Source organism: Pygocentrus nattereri, chromosome 7 (assembly GCF_015220715.1).
Source record: "Pygocentrus nattereri isolate fPygNat1 chromosome 7, fPygNat1.pri, whole genome shotgun sequence".
Classification (NCBI taxonomy): domain Eukaryota; kingdom Metazoa; phylum Chordata; class Actinopteri; order Characiformes; family Serrasalmidae; genus Pygocentrus; species Pygocentrus nattereri.
The window spans coordinates 30,523,940-30,538,274 of NC_051217.1; positions in this window are offsets into that span (position 1 = coordinate 30,523,940).

Genomic DNA, 14,335 nt, shown 5'->3' on the forward strand with positions numbered 1-14,335 from the left:
TGTAGAGTTTAATTATGTATTCTAAATTTTATGCCTACGTTTTTTCAATTTTATCACTAAAGAAATTCATAGAATCATTGGTGCTATTAGCTAATGGTTTCTGGGGTTCAGTGAGTTCAGTTTTGTTCTCTGTTATTTTAGAAATTATTCCTATTGTTATTTAAGAGAGAGGAGAGATAGGCTGAGGGTGCTGTAGCAAGTGCTCTTCTATAGTCTATGAGGCTCTCCTTCCATGTGGACTGGAACACTTCTAGTTTAGTCAGGCGCCTTTTTCGCTCTTGTTGTCTGGTAGTCTGTTTTAAAGCTCGAGTGTAATCGTTGTACCAAGGGGCGAGTTTTTTCTGCCGTACTATTTTCCTTTTTAATGGAGTCACACTAGAGTAGATCGAAAAGTATCCTCTAAGAACTTGGTCATAATATCTAACTCAGGAGGATTAGATGGACAGCTAAGGTGTCTGAGACTGAGACTGCTGTGCTGTAGCTGAACGTAGCTAAATTAGCTAAACTTAACCTGCTGTGACATTGACAACTGGACTCAAACCTGAATTACTAGTGTTAACTTATGCTGGTCTAATTGATCTTATTAGAGTTGGTTTGAAAGATGTCACTGTAGTGCCTAGTCAGTTTGGAGCCATGCTCATCAATAGAGAATACAGTAATGAACTCTTAGAACCAACATAACAAGACTAGGACATTCACCAACATATGAGTATAAACCGATAGCGTAAGAGAAGAGACAACACAGAGACCACAGGGAGGCTATAGCCAGTAAAATCTTTACAGCTGCTGATGGCAACAGACTAAACTAAGTTTCAACCCAAATATCCAGTTTGAATACATGAAATGACCTGTTCTCAAACTCAAAATAAGTGAGTAAAATTGGATATATGCTATTTATATACAACAGACTGCATTTATTTAGGTGTGCTTCTCAAATCTAGTGAATGTTTTATTTGACTTGATTGACTTTTATTGATTTACTGCAAGAGATACTTATGATTATGCCAATCTTTAAGTACATTTTAAAATGGGTAAATTCAACTCTTAACACATACAAGAGCCAGTTTTACCTTTTTCAGCATGTGATAATATTTTTCAGCAAGCCGTTTAAATTTAAATTAGTAATTATGCTTTTGAAGCATCACCATTGAATTACTTATCAGTTTTTTCTGATATCCAATCACATCTCCCCATCACTGTTACCTAACTGTTAACCTAGGTGTGATTCATGTGAGAATGCAGTAATTTGTCATGTTTGATTTGAGAGGATACCACCCAACAAAAATCCAGCCGTAGCTAGTGAAGTCCATAGTGTGTAGTGTCAGAATATCGTGCTTAGTGCTGGAATTGAGACAGTCTGTCTTCTCTGTAATGCTTGTCCTCTGTTGGCACAGTCAATGCTTCCATTGTGTATTGATGTGGCCATTTCACCCGTGAGTTTTGTTCCCAAGCTGTTTGTTTCCAGCTCAGCTGAACTGTGTATTCCCATGAGCCAAGCTCAAAACACAATGACCAATAAAGCATCTTTCTCTCTGAGGGAGCTGGGGGAGAAGGCTCTAGAGTCTGCCAAATGTACTTGCTCCAGGCATCATATATGCCTGGCTTGGCCACTAAGAGAAGGAGTTTTCATGAATAAGCATGAAATGCAGATAACCCCATGATGACATAAGAGCTGTGCTCTCACCTCTCTCCCTTGGAGAACGTTTCCCGATGAGGTCTGCAGCAGAAACACCTTTATAATTTGTCACATTCTCTTTTTCAGAAGCTAATTCTTCCACTACAGGCCAATATGTTCCGCCAAATGTTCACAGAATTTCAGCATTCCGCCTTGCTTGCAGCAGAGACCCTGACAGAGATGAATCTGTTTAAAGAGCTCTGGCTTACACAGGTAAGAGTGACAAAGAGCTTGAAAGTCATCTAACAGCTCTACTTTACATTCGCTTATTTTATCCATTATCCACTTGTGAAATATCTCAAATGATGCATGGAGGAAAGAGTTTCATTAATGTGAATCCACTGAACCTGCTTCAGTTCTCTCTGAGATTAGAACATTTTAGATGCTTGTGTGCACATCTCCATTAAATCACAAGGGCTGTTTCCTCTGTTTTAATCTTGAGTGAAGTGGCTACTGCCACAGGGAATGACCTCTGTTTTAACAGTTGTTCTATGATCAGTGTCATTCAAATACTCCCTCTAAGTCAAGGGTGTCCAATCTTATCCGCAAAGGGCCAGTGTGGCTGCAGGTTTTCATGTCAAACAAGCTTTAGCTCACATGATTCCACTTGTTTAATCAGTTTAAGCATGTTGATTGCGTGTGCTCCTGCACTGTTGGAATAAAAACCTGCAGCCATACCGGCCCTTTATGGATAAGATAGATTGGACACCCCTGCTCTAAGTGTAAGAATGTAAATGGTTGGTTAGTGTAGTGGTTAACACCTCTGCCTTCTACACTGTAGACTAGGGTTCAATCCCCCACCTGGGTAAGCACCCTACACTATACCAATGAGTCCTTGGGCAAGATTCCTAACACTACCTTCGCCTACTTGTGTAAAATGATCAAACTGTAAGTTGCTCTGGATAAGAGCGTCAGGCAAATGCCGTAAATGTAAATCATTAGTCAAGAGTCTCCCTCATAGATTTATAATAGTTCACCCATTTCATGGTCCAGGTCAGTCTGCAGTTTCTGGACCACGGTTTTGTTTGTATCAGTTCAGCTTCGAAGGTGCAAAATACAGGGGGCCCTGCAGTCTGGTACCCTCTAATTCAGAGGAGTCAAACCACTAAAAGTGCTATATTTAAAAATCTCAGCAAATCTGTGGCCCATTATTACATAACATTCTGCCATGACCTGAACGGGTCATTGTTTATTCAAAATATGCCAAAACTGCAAAATAGGCATTAAATACTTATTCAAAACAAATTCTCAATAAAAATAACTGCCTATTTGCTTAAACTAGACACCAGGCACTTTTCGTTTTGTGTAACCACTGTTGTTGTAGGTCAGAACGCAGACAATGTTGTTGCGCATGCTGGGGACTGTAATGCATCTCAGGGTGAAACAGGCTAATAATGATAAAGAAAGTAATTTCACTGGTCAAATAGGACTGTCATGGGTTTGTCTTGGCCCATGGGCCTTGTGTTTGACACATGGGCTCTAATTAACCTTTTGGACAACCTAAATGTCTCAAAATCAAAATTCTGGGTGGGCCCTGAAAACAAAATTGGTGTTATGCTGTCTGTTTGGAAAAAAATAGATGGTCAAATACAAATTCAGGGAAATGTTGTTTAGCTGTTTCACCCACAACCAGCAAACATCCGTCTTTGGTAATCTTAAATAGGTAGAGCTGCAGCTCTGGCCTGTCTCAGGATAGAGCTGTAGAAAAATGGTTCACCCAGTTTTATCCTTCCCAGCCTAGCAACTGTAATATACACAGGATGCCTCTGAAAAACTGCTGCAGCATATTTGTAAATGTGAAGACTTGCCCAGTTTCTCAAGAGATTGGAGGGAATAAAAGATAACTGCTACTTGGTTTCTCAAACCAAAGACCAAAGAAGATCTCAGTTAATGTGTGGAAGACTGCAAAACTAGAAACCAATTACCAAACTAGAAAAGAGCATTTCTAAAAGAATTGTAAAGCCAAACATTTTGTTGTTACTGGAGCCAACACAGCAAATGACTCCAGCCAAAGTGGGAACTCCAAATAAACAGTGATTGGTAATTGTGTGTTAAAATATGCAGAAGGGGAAATGGCAAGACAAGTGTTCGAGGGCTTGTTAGAACCTTGCTTGGCTCTATGCCATTTGATTTGTTTAAGAGCTAAAGCAGTAGGAGCAGGTTGCCTCTAATGCCAGAACCAACAGTGTCATCATGATCTCATGAGGCTCCTGGGTGTCTTTGGAGCTCTCACCTGCACTATGAAAAGAAAAACAGACCAGAAAAATAACTTTAATTAACAGCTTGTTTGTTTATGTACTTTGAACACTGCTGGAAAAAAAAAGATGTAAACAAAATTATTGTTGATAAAATTCCTAATTAATGTGCAATAGCCTTATTAGCATTATTTTCTGAACAGTAATATTTTTGCTCATTTTGGTATTAATTATTTTAAATATGGAGGCAGGGTTTTGGCTGAGACGTCTTTACTTTGTTTATTTACTTATCGCATATTCAAGGAATATTTGTTCATCTAATTTTTGCATCTGCAGTGGACTGTGCCCAGTCTTTGAGCTGCCTTAGGCCTTGTGACATGTTTTCAAATGAATAGGTTTACTACACTATCACTGAAAACTGTGTACACCAAAAGTCTTACATACTGACTCATGGCGGAGTAAGAAAGCTGCCCTAGCTTAAATTGGAAAATGAATATGTAAAGAATGTATTTTAGAGATGAACAGCCTGAAGTTGAGAATCAGGGAATCTTCCCAATGTAGCCATCTTCAGTGGGGTTCAGGTTGCATGATTGGCGTCACACTTTTTAGCTTTAAAAAACTGTCATTGTTGATAGAGTAGTATATCATTGGGTTTTGCTGCAAGTTGAGGTGCCATTTTTGAGGCATTTGGTTGGATCTTAGCAGTTTAGATGAGCCCATCAGAATTCATCTTGCTCCTGCTGTTGGCAGCTACATCAATCAAGAACAAATGAGGAAGCTCCAGTGAGTCACTCAATTCTGATTTGCAGCATCATTATGGCATGATTTACCTGCATTGGAATATGAGCTGTATTCAACAATAAGGTATACTGTAAAAATCAAAGGCAGGGATGAAGCCACAGGTAGGCCTGGACCTACCAAGATTAGATTGCAGGCCTACTCATCAAATCAGTAAAGAACATTTTTAAGATAATGAAATTAATTTAATTTGTTTTCTGTGAGTGCCGTCATTGTTGTATTAGGCTCTCTGTCAAGCTAAGCAACGATTGCCTGAAGCCTTTTGTACATTATCAGCATGCCAGTGTTTGAATTTGAAGCTCCAGTTGCAGTTAAAAGATGTAACTGTGGACATATAGAAGTGAGATTCTGTCTCAGTAGAATGTAATTTTCTACCCATTCAAAGCTGAAACCAAGTCACTTTGTGAATTTGAAATGGTCTGTGTCAAAGCTAATGTTAACCTCACTTCAATGCATCAAGTCATCAAAGGTAAGACATACATGTACTGTTAACCTTTTTTCCAGCCTGCTTTGGTTTAGATTCTTAAGTTTGCTGTTTTTTTTTTCTCATCTTTCACTTTAAGCTTTCATGTTTTCAGTTTTTTCCTTACCTTTGTCCAGATCCTTCTTCACAGTGGCACTACTCTTCTCTTACCCTCTTAAAAGACAGAGCACTGTTTAAGAGCCCGTTTAACTGGCCGCTACACCCTGCAAGACAAAAGCAGAAGCAACCTGGATTTTTGTGTTCATAGGTGAGCTAAAAGTCAACATTTCTCAGTGTTTTTATTGTGTCGAAATAATTGTTGACATCAATAAAGCAGTAGTTTTTCAACATGGTTTAACCTTTATGAAAAATATTACCTGACAATACAAGCTAACATTCTGTACTTTAGCCTCATATTCATTCGACTTATGAATATGCAAGGAGATAAAAAGCAGCATCTTCAAATGCAACATGTTGGAGTGCAGAGCCAAAACAACAGGAATTCTCACCATCAGATTACTTACCGGCTACATGTTATCTAAAGCTGAAAACATGGCTGTATTATGTTATTTCAGGGTTCAAAAATGAGATTTTTCCAATCTCTCTCTGACTGATTCAGGGTACATTAAATATCTTTTTAAAGGGTCTTTACATAAGAAAATTTGTTTGCTCTCACACCCACACAGTGGTTTTCAAATCAACATACAAATGAAAACTCTGGAGTTACACAGCCTACAAGGTTAACTTTTACAATGCTGCCAGGGTGCCTATTCAGTTGTGTACATTTTAAAGATATCATGTCTTTGAAAAGTCACTGTAGAAGAAATCCATTCCACCAAATGCACCTTTACAGTGAGATGAAAGAGTGTCTATTTAAAAAGACAGATGAACAAAGTGTGTCTGGCTTGTAAGTTAAATCAGCTGCCTGTTTCCTTTGGCATAGACTCTCCCTTACAGTGCTGACAGAAGAACCTAGTTGAGTCCTGTAGGGAGTGGGGGGTTGTCAGGTGGAGCAAAGGCATGGTCCAGGATTTTAAGAGGAAGACCAGAGCTAATCAAGACTCAGGGCCTGAATTTGCTGAGATGTTATACTGCTGTGGACTCTTCTCTGCACTGCGCACCAATGCCGACGAGGGAGGGGGAGAACCTGAACTGAGATCAGCATTCTCGAGAAACTTGACTACTGACACCAGCTGTTAAACCCTCAGACATCCTGTTACCAACTGTGGAAGTGTTCTGTCTTTTTTTTTTTTTACCCACATTTGTCAATACATTAGCCAGTTTATAGGTTCACCCACCTTGTGTCTACACTCATTGGTTATTTTATCAGGGACATGTACCTTGTAGGTAGGTTTGCAGGTTTCCAAATACTGACTGCAGCCCTTCTGTCACTGCGCAATTTATCAGCCCTCTATGCCAACCATCAATAAAAACAGACCACCATAGGACCACCACTTACATTATTATAGGTGGAGGACCATTCTCAACACTATTAATGCCCATTGCCCCCAGAAAGGGAAGAAACTGTTGGCAATGTTATTTTTTTCTCCTTTGCTGCTCCTGACAATGTCAAAACTGTGACTTCCTAACTCAAGATAATGACATTTTGTTAAAATATTTACTTAGTTTCTCAAAATAATGACTTATAATGTGACTTTCACTTGATATCTCAAAATAATTTGGAACTTTCTCAAAATATTGACTTTTAAAATGACTTATTTTCCCAAAATGCTGACTTATTTTCTCATGATCTTGAGTCATTCAAACTCTAGCGTACAATCACAAAATTAGTTATTATATTTTTAAAAAGTTTTTTTTGACATCCAAGTCAATATTTTAAGAAAATAAGTAATTACATTGAGATACAAAGTCATAAGGCAAAGCTCTCTGTTTACCAGGCTGTTTACATCCCCACCCTCACCCATATCAAGAGCTTTGGGTAATGACCGAAAAACTGAGAGGAAGTGAGTGTTCTTCACAGGTTGGTGGACTGCACTGGTTGATATGGCAAGGAGCTCAGTCATCCAGGAGGAGCTCCAAGTAGCTGCTACTTCTTCTTGTTCAAAGGAGCCAGTTGAAGTGGTTCAGGCATCTGATTAGGCTGCCCTCCGGCTGCCTACCGTTGGAGTGTTACCAGGCACGGCCAACTGGGACAAGACCCCAATGTCATCCTACGACCCACTGCAGGGATTATATGTCCAAGTTGGGATCCCCCAGATATGAGCTGGAGGAAGCTGAGGGGGACAGGGTCATCTGAATGTGTCTGCTTTCCCTATTGCAACTGCAACCCTAGCTGCATAAAGCAGTTTATGAAGATGATGATAGTAATTATTTCAACACAAGTCAGATACACTGGCATCACAAAAGATTTTTGCCAATTTTTCCTTTTCAATCTAGTGAGAATGTGCTGTCATATAGCGCAGCAGCGATATGAACATCGTCATGACATGTTAGAGGGTAGCAGTGACAGGTTAGATGGTAGCTGATCATTTGTACTGCACAAGATGGACTACAGCAAAGTCTGCATGCAGTCATTCCCAGTGAAACCAGATCAGGCTCCTGTCTAGTCGAATGGGGCGTGACCTAAAAACTTGAAGCTGATAGCCAAGCTAAAGTTTCATAAACATATTTGAACTGGTAAAATCTCAATCGAATATGTAATTTATGGTGTCTGGCTCAAATAATGCCCAAAGATGTGCTTTTTAGAGCTACTTTTTCTAAATTAGCATATTATTTATGTATATATTACATTTAATTGTAAGGGGGAGGGACAAATCCAGTAAAATGAATAAAATGTTGATATTTTTGTACAGTTGGTCAGTGTCACTTAAACATTGTGCTTTCCCAGAGAACAATAAATACATCATCAAATAGTAGTTTGACATATCGGTCAAACGTAAACAAATCTAAACTGTCTGTCCAATATGATTCCAATCTCATCATGCATCTTTGCTGTTATATTTAAGGGTGAGACTGTAATGCTGTCACCATATAAAGTGTTACAGGCTATCCCATTCACATTTTAAGAAGTGAATTGTCTCCTCCTCCTTTATAATGTCTTTAGTTGCAATGAGTTGGTAGTTGTACCTGATAAAATGGACACTGATTACAGGTACAAATAAACTGTCAGAGTAGGCTATCAAAAACACTAAAAGTGAGGTACCATTACACAGATACCACCCACCACCACTTGTATCATCCAAAAGACCTTTCTCATACTTTTCTAAGTCCAGAGGCTTCCTCAGTATCGAGTACCACAGGACACTTGAGGACAAATATGTTCCTTTGTGTGTGGGCCTTTGTTTCTCTGTTTCACTTTGTTTCTCATTGGGATCAGTCAGTCACAAGACTGGTGCATCACACCGCACATAATTAATTTGAAGATTGATTGTAGGGTCTAATTTCTCAGGGGGCTGCTTTCTCTGGCATGTGAAAAAAACAACAAATATATATTTATTTTATGTAATCCCAGACACCAAAGATTCTTCCATACAGCAGTTATGTAGTCCCATCGGACTTCAGGCCTTAAGGCAGTGTGCTTCAAAATCCAGTCCCAGTAGAGTGCCAGAGTTTTACTGTTTTCCTTGCAGAAGCTGATTATGAAGTTCTGAAAGAGCTGAGTCAGGTGTGTTATGGCAGGGAGAATACTCAGCGATTTGACAAAATTGCCTCAAGGTGTTGAATTACAAGGTGCGCTATACAACACATGAATATGTATACTTGCACTGTTTATAATAAATATATGTTTCCAGTCAGAGAGTAAAATTCTTTTACCCTCCGACTGGACAACTCTTGTCCAAAGTCCAATCAATTCACTTAGGTGAATTCCCTATTCAAACACACCAGATTGAACTCATCAAGATAATTACCTGGTTTAGTATGTGTGCTAGAGCAGCAAAGGCACCAAACTGAGCTGGACTGCAGCCATCCAGGTGGGCAAGCAGGATTTCTCAGTAAGCTGAACAATGGCAAAAGTTACGACTGTCCAATTGGATTAGTTCTCCTTAGCTCTCATCTCCTCAATTGTGTGGCTAACTGAGATTACTGCTATGTGAAATCGTGTAGGTTTGAAGAGTTTTTAAATTTGTCAAGGGGCAATGGCAGCACATCAGATATAGTATTTAATCTTTATGGACCAACCACTACCGAGATAATATCACTGGGGCTGCATTTAGTGAGCAGTGGGTTCATTTTTGCATAAATTGTTGCCTTGGAATGGTAGGCAAAAATGTTAAGTATGTAAATTGTCATTGTTAAAAATCAACACAATCTGCAAACATTTCATTTTCATCATGAATAAATAAAGAACATGTTGATTTTGGTGGTTTCTTGTAACAATTATTACAAGTGGCAATCATCGGGATCCAAGCACTATGCACCTTATGGAGCCAGTAGAACACAAATGACAGGCAAACTTTTGGAGTGAACTCGATTTATAACCGTTACTGGGTTGGGTCTCAAAAGAGGATTTTGTACATTCTGACCTGTTGACTATGATATGGTAAGCAACAGTTTTAAACAAATGAATCAAAATTAAATAAGAAAAAAGTGCAATATTTCACATGATTTGTTGTTGCATTTTTATTGAACTCAGTATTTCCTCAGCACTTACCCTGTACAGTTAGGCCCAAAATTATTCATACTCCTGCCAAATTTTGATTTAAAGTGAATTTTTTGACCAATAGCTTTCTTCTGGCTGGAAATGACATAAACAAGTGAAAAAAGGCAAGACATTGTGCTAGAGATATAAATGAAAAAGTATTTTCTGTGTTTGTTTTTCTACATTTCTGCATTTTTTTACATTTGTTTACCACCACAGCAATCAACCGGTTCTTATAAATGCTAACAAGCTTTTTATATGTCTCCACTGGGATTCTGCCCTACGCCTCTTTTGTGACAATCTCCTTTGAGGTTGGTAGGCTTCCTTGACTTCACTCTGGTATATTGTTCCCAGTGCTGCCCAATTCCAAGTTTTTCAGCAGACTGCCTGATGTTTTCCCCCAGAGTCTTAATGTAGTCCTCATTTCTCCCGAAGATGCTTTTCTTTGTCTAGGTGAGCTTTTGGCAAAGACTAGGTGAGCTTTTCTATGCCTGTCTTGAAGAAGCGGAGTCTTTCTTGGTCAGCATCCATGGAGACCAGCTTTGCACAGTGTTCGCTGGAGTGTCTGCCTTAAGATATTGCTCAGATTCATCAGGATGGCATTGATGGTGATCCCTGGACCTCTTTCCAGCACAGGAGTCAGTTTTGGCTTCCTACCATGACCTTTGAGATTTTCTACAGGGTGAAACTCCTTGTACTATCTGATTATGTTTTGCACTGTGGTCACTGGCACTTGAATATGGCTTTATGGCCTTTCCTCCTCTTATGAGGAGCCATAAAGCGCAATTGGAGGTCCTCCCAAAGGGCTTTGATTTTAGCCATGACTTGCAATTGCCTAGTAACTGATTAGAGAACTACTGCATCAGTTGTTCTCAATGTATAGCTGATTACAAAGCTCTAGAACATGGTAGAAATTAACAAGACTGTTTAGAATGTACAGAAGCTTGCATTTTCTCAAAAAGGTGTAACAGTTTCAACAGGTTATGGATAACTTCATGCCATTTTTAGTAAAAAAAAAAAAAAAAAGAGAGAGTTACAATTTATCTTTAACATCTCTAGCACAATGTCTTGCCATTTTTTTATTTGTATATGTAATTTTCAGCCAGAGGAAGCCTACTGCTCAAGTAAAAATTCACTATGAATTAAAATTTGGCATACATATGGATAATTTTGGGCTTGACTGTATTTTAGTCTTGGGGTGCACCAAAATTTCCATGTTAAAATCACTAAGAAGGATACTGCCAGACCTTGCTAAAGGGTAATGGTATCTAAACTTCTTTTTCACTGTTCATTAGTTTTCAGTTCTGTCAAAGAGAGGAAATTTGAGTCACATAGCATATGCACATATCCCAGTCTTTTTCATGTGTGGTAAATAAAAAGACTTCACCGTGTTTACATTTTGCTCCTGAATAAATGAAATTTATTATACCAATGTATAACACAAATTTCTGTGGCTGCTATTTTTAACCCCAATCTCAGAAAGTCGTGGTGACAGATGTGCCATTGATTGTGTTTTAGATGAATAACTGATGCAGATCAGAGTATGTATTCATTGAGCTCCTTAAAGCAGGCGTGCTGGTCTAGGACCAGATTTCTTCTGATCTTGGACAGATCTTCAACATCATCCTAAATAAAGACAGTAGGAGATTTCAGATCAGCTCTCCTACCCAGAGAAGCTTGAGGAGTATGCGCCCTGATCACATTTCAGAAGCCATTCGTGGAGAAACTCTGATATTTCTGAAGTGTTCAAAAACGTTATTCCTCAAAACTAGTATGTTTTTCCTAAACATCACTAGAACTAGTAGTACTGTGCCGCTCACATAACAGCATCTGCTGTTGCATCATCTGGGAGGCTTGATTTTTCGATCTTTATTAGATCAGCTACCCATACGTGTTGCTGATGGAGTTCAGTCGGTAGTCGGCAGAAGATGGAAAATTAAAAACAAACACACACACACACACACACACACACAACCTCCAAGCCACTTCTCCTTCTGGATCGCGGGGGGTGCTGGAGCCCAAATAAATAAATAATCCCAATTCTAAAAAACTGCAAACAAGGCCTTCTTATGACCCATTTCACCCCACAGCTACCCAGCAGCTTTGTCTCTCAGCAGACACCAAAAGAGACTAAATAAATGACTTGGATCACTGTCATCATGTTGAATATAAACCTAAGAGTGAGTCTATGCCTCCAAATATAATCGAAAGGGACTCAGTGCAGCGTTTGATTGATGACTGGCTTTGTTACGGTATTTTTATTCCCTTCTCTTATTCCCTTCTTTTTTTGATGTTTGGTTCAAAGGAAGACATTGAGGATGATATAAATATTCCACTCAAAAAGATCTTGTCTGTGTAGCACTGATTTTAGGGGAGAAGAGGGAATTGATTCCATTATCTTTGCTACATGCTGAATATGTCATGGCATATTACACATGGCATTATTAAAGGAGACTCATCTGTTGTGCCTAAATAGAGCAGAGGTAAGACTGAATTGAAATTCAGATTAGCTACATCCTGCTGTTCAGAAAGCAGGGAATGAGGGTAAAGAGAAATGATTTTCTCTCTCTGTCTCTTATGCAGCTGTCATGAAAAATTAACCTGATTGCCACTGTTGTTACTATTGGTTGTATTAGTGGTTGAGTAATCAGATTTTCTTGTCTGGGTGTTCACAATGCGGGCGGCACGGTGGCGCGGTGGGTAGCACTGTCGCCTCACACCGAGGAGGGCCTGGGTTCAATTCCCTGGCCAGGTGACCGGGGTCCTCTCTGTGTGGAGTTTGCATGTTCTCCCCGTGTCTGCGTAGGTTTCCTCCGGGTTCTCTGGTTTCCTCCCACAGCACAAAGACATGCAGTCAGGCCAATTGGACATGCTGAACTGCCCCCGGGTGTGAGTGTCTGTCTGTCTGTGTCTGTCTGCCAGATGGACAGCGACCTGTCCAGGGTGTATCCTGCCTTCTGCCCAATGACCGCTGGGATAGGCTCCAGCATCCCCCACGACCCTGAGGGAGAAGCGGCTTAGAAAATGGATCGATGGATGTTCACAATATCTTCTAAATGTGACCTGTATGAGACATCAGTCTGAACAGATCAGCTCCTAAACTGACCCGCATGCGCGAAAGAGCAATACTTCAGGAGGCGGCTCATCCAGAGGTAAACGGTCATGACGGCCAGTCACTCCCAGAGCTTCAGTTTGGTCTTCGCCAGCATCACAGGAGCGATTATGAAGTTACAGTGGCCGGGCTCTTCAGCCACAGTGTGGTTGAGCTCGCCGCAAAGAGGGGCACGTTATTCTGCCGCGGCCACTTCTCTGGTTTGTGTGGTCGGGTTCTTTAAACTGTTCTCTGACGCTGCAGCCTCGGTCTCTTCCAGCCGTGCTCGGCCGCTTCGTACGAAATCCGGAGCGGCTTCCATGAGTCTCCTCTAATTTATTGGTACAGACATCTTCAGTTCCGATTTGAAATGCTTTCACACGTGGTGCCGAATTCCGATCCGTATCCGATCTGCGGCAATGCGGCTCAGTCTGAACAGGCAGTTCGGAATTCATGCGGCTTTTACATCATTCCAATTCCACATTTGTCGTCATTTCGCGCTGCTGAGACTCATAAACATTTAGGCTGATGATTCTATACCAAAAAATAGAAAGAGTCAGAAGACTGTTTAAAGAAGCCGAGGACACGAACCAAATAAGTGGCCGAATAACGTGGCCTTTTCACGGTGAGCTCGACCACACTGCGGGTGATGAGCCCAGCTGTTAACCACTGGAACTGCATAACCGCTCCTGTGACGCTGGCGAAGACGAAACCGGGAGTGACTAGTTTTCGCTGGTAGACATGACTGTTTACCTCTGGACGAGCCACGTGAAGTATTGCTCTTTTGCGCATGCGGGTTGGTTTAGGAGCTGATCTGTTCAGACTGATGTCACAAACAGATCACATTTAAAAGATAGTGTGAACAGGCAATCAAAAAAAATCGGATTTGGTGAGAAAATCTGATTTGGGCCACTTGTACCTGCTGTGTAAACGTGGCCTAAGTTATTTTGTAAAGGTTAAGCAATAGCAAACAACCCTTGTAAAGCCACTTAGTTTCCAAAGTACTTTACTGGAAAATGATGCTAGGAAGTCACTAAAAAGTATACTGACTTTGTTGTAACAAAACTTTGTATCCCGAATTATGTCTTTTTTTCACCCTGTCAAGATTTAATGATGAATGGACCGTGTGTGTGTGTGTTCGTGTGTGTGTGTGTAAGTAAGTAAACATACAGATAAATGTCACAACTAATTAGGCAAATTGAATTTTTACCCTGGCCAAATTGAGCTTATAGATTGTGCGTGTCATGTTTTATCTTTGTCGTGATATTCTAAAGCAGTAAGCCGCGATTTGCAGTGCATTAGCTTTTCCCACAGCAGGAGCTGAAGTACTACTTTGTAGCAAAACAGTATCTGATATCACTGATGTGTGGTCATATGGGTGTATTATTTTTAGTTATTAAACATGTCACACCATATCTATAAAAAAAATGTTCAGGGATATTACGTTCATCATTGCTGTCACGCGACAATCTTATATTTCTATTTTCGCTATGTCCACTTTGAATGAATGTTT